This window comes from Taudactylus pleione, unplaced genomic scaffold, assembly GCF_031769625.1.
Source record: "Taudactylus pleione unplaced genomic scaffold, aTauple2 ptg000967l, whole genome shotgun sequence".
Classification (NCBI taxonomy): Eukaryota; Metazoa; Chordata; class Amphibia; order Anura; family Myobatrachidae; genus Taudactylus; species Taudactylus pleione.
This window is the reverse complement of record NW_028285368.1, coordinates 12,585,001-12,587,500: the sequence shown is the minus strand read 5'-3', so window position 1 is coordinate 12,587,500 and position 2,500 is coordinate 12,585,001. Positions and strand designations below refer to the sequence as shown.

General features: G+C 37.1%; 1 non-coding gene and 10 pseudogenes across 1 annotated transcript in view; all 11 read left to right on the top strand.

Moving 5' to 3' along the window:
- Nucleotides 1-80: 80 nt before the first annotated feature.
- Nucleotides 81-199, top strand: LOC148470518 (5S ribosomal RNA; annotated as a pseudogene).
- A 116-nt stretch (nucleotides 200-315) lies between these two features.
- LOC148470517 (5S ribosomal RNA) lies at nucleotides 316-434 on the top strand (annotated as a pseudogene).
- A 115-nt stretch (nucleotides 435-549) lies between these two features.
- Nucleotides 550-668, top strand: LOC148470516 (5S ribosomal RNA; annotated as a pseudogene).
- A 116-nt stretch (nucleotides 669-784) lies between these two features.
- LOC148470515 (5S ribosomal RNA) lies at nucleotides 785-903 on the top strand (annotated as a pseudogene).
- Nucleotides 904-1,019: 116 nt separating this feature from the next.
- On the top strand, nucleotides 1,020-1,138 carry LOC148470514 (5S ribosomal RNA; annotated as a pseudogene).
- Nucleotides 1,139-1,253: 115 nt separating this feature from the next.
- Nucleotides 1,254-1,372, top strand: LOC148470513 (5S ribosomal RNA; annotated as a pseudogene).
- Nucleotides 1,373-1,488: 116 nt separating this feature from the next.
- Nucleotides 1,489-1,607, top strand: LOC148470512 (5S ribosomal RNA; annotated as a pseudogene).
- Nucleotides 1,608-1,723: 116 nt separating this feature from the next.
- On the top strand, nucleotides 1,724-1,842 carry LOC148470511 (5S ribosomal RNA; annotated as a pseudogene).
- A 116-nt stretch (nucleotides 1,843-1,958) lies between these two features.
- On the top strand, nucleotides 1,959-2,077 carry LOC148470510 (5S ribosomal RNA; annotated as a pseudogene).
- Nucleotides 2,078-2,193: 116 nt separating this feature from the next.
- Nucleotides 2,194-2,312, top strand: LOC148470509 (5S ribosomal RNA; annotated as a pseudogene).
- A 121-nt stretch (nucleotides 2,313-2,433) lies between these two features.
- Nucleotides 2,434-2,500, top strand: part of LOC148470508 (5S ribosomal RNA) — a 119-nt gene continuing 52 nt past the window's right edge. The window contains exon 1 of the ribosomal RNA XR_015873784.1: nucleotides 2,434-2,500. This exon is cut by the window's right edge and continues 52 nt beyond it. This is a non-coding gene — a ribosomal RNA (5S ribosomal RNA).

The window sequence follows — 2,500 nt, the reverse complement described above, 5'->3', positions numbered from 1 at the left end:
TTACATTTAATTTTTTCAACTTATCAATGAATTTACTTGAGTTAAGAAGTAATAGAGGTCTAAATTTAATGCTTTTGAGCACATACAGCTAAACCACACTGGACATGCCCAATCTCGTCTGATCTTGTAAGCTATGCAGTGTTGGGCCTGGTTTGTACTTGGATGGGAGACCACCTGGGAATACCAAGTGCTGTAGGTAATTTTATACAGCCAAAACATTCTTTTCTATTTCATTTTACATTTAATTTTTTCAACTTATCAATGAATTTACTTGAGTTAAGAAGTAAAAGAGGTCTAAAGTTAATGTTTTTGAGCACCTACAGCCAAACCACGCTGGACTTGCCCAATCTCATCTGATCTTGGAAACTATGCAGTGTTTGGCCTGGTTAGTACTTGGATGGGAGACCACCTGGGAATACCAGGAGCTGTAGGTAATTTTATACTGCCATAACATTCTTTTCTATTATATTTTACATTTCATTTTTCAACTAATCATTGAATTTACTTGAGTTAAGAAGTAAAAGAGGTCCAAAGTTAAGGTTTTTGAGCACCTACAGTCAAACTACAGAGGACATGCCCAATCTCGTCTGATCTTGGAAGCTATGCAGTGCTGGGCCTGGTTAGTACTTGGATGGGAGAACACCTGGGAATACCAGGTGCTGTAGGTAATTTTATACTGCCATAACATTCTTTTCTATTACATTTTACATTTAATTTTTTCAACTTATCAATGAATTTACTTGAGTTAAGAAGTAATAGAGGTCTAAATTTAATGCTTTTGAGTACCTACAGCCAAACCACACTGGACATGCCCAATCTCATCTGATCTTGTAAGCTATGCAGTGTTGGGCCTGGTTTGTACTTGGATGTGAGACCACCTGGGAATACCAGGTGCTGTAGGTAATTTTATACAGCCAAAACATTCTTTTCTATTACATTTTACATTTAATTTTTTCAACTTATCAATGAATTTACTTGAGTTAAGAAGTAAAAGAGGTCTAAAGTTAATGGTTTTGAGCACCTACAGCCAAACCACGCTGGACTTACCCAATCTCATCTGATCTTGGAAACTATGCAGTGTTGGGCATGGTTAGTACTTGGATGGGAGACCACCTGGGAATACCAGGAGCTGTAGGTAATTTTATACTGCCTTAACATTCTTTTCTATTACATTTTACATTTCATTTTTCAACTAATCATTGAATTTACTTGAGTTAAGAAGTAAAAGAGGTCTAAAGTTAATGTTTTTGAGCACCTGCAGCCAAACCACACTGGACATGCCCAATCTCGTTTGATCTTGGAAGCTATGCAGTGTTGATCCTGGTTAGTACTTGGGTGGGAGACCACCCAGGAATCCCAGGTGCTGTAGGTAATTTTATACTGCCATAACTTTCTTTTCTATTACATTTTACATTACATTTTTTCAACTTATCAATGAATTTACTTGAGTTAAGAAGTAAAAGAGGTCTAAAGTTAACGCTTCTGAGCATCTACAGCCAAACCACAGAGGACATGCCCAATCTCATTTGATCTTGGAAGCTATGCAGTGTTGGGCCTGGTTAGTATTTGGATGGGAGACCACCTGGGAATACCAGGTGCTGTAGGTAATTTTATATAGCCATAACATTCTTTTCTATTACATTTTACATTACATTTTTTCAACTTATCAATTAATTTACTTGAGTTAAGAAGTAAAAGAGGTCTAAAGTTAAGGTTTATGAGCACCTACAGTCAAACCACAGAGGACATGCCTAATCTTGTCTGATCTTGGAAGCTATGCAGTGCTGGGCCTGGTTAGTACTTGGATGGGAGACCACCTGGGGACACCAGGTGCTGTAGGTAATTTTATACTGCCATAACATTCATTTCTATTACATTTTACATTTAATTTTTTCAACTTATCAATGAATTTATTTGAGTTAAGAAGTAATAGAGGTCTAAATTTAATGCTTTTGAGCACCTACAGCCAAACCACACTGGACATGCCCAATCTCGTCTGATCTTGTAAGCTATGCAGTGTTGGGCCTGGTTAGTACTTGGATGGGAGAGCACCTGGGAATACCAGGTGCTGTAGGTAATTTTATACAGCCAAAACATTCTTTTCTATTACATTTTACATTTAATTTTTTCAACTTATCAATGAATTTACTTGAGTTAAGAAGTAAAAGAGGTCTAAAGTTAATGTTTTTGAGCACCTACAGCCAAACCACGCTGGACTTGCCCAATCTCATCTGATCTTGGAAAATATGCAGTGTTGGGCCTGGTTAGTACTTGGATGGGAGACCACCTGGGAATAGCAGGAGCTGTAGGTAATTTTATACTGCCATAACATTCTTTTCTATTATATTTTACATTTCATTTTACAACTAATCATTGAATTTACTTGAGTTAAGAAGTAAAAGAGGTCTAAAGTTAATGTTAATGTTTTTGAGAACCTACAGCCAAACCACACTGGACATGCCCAATCTCGTCTGATCTTGGAAGTTATGCAGTGTTGGGC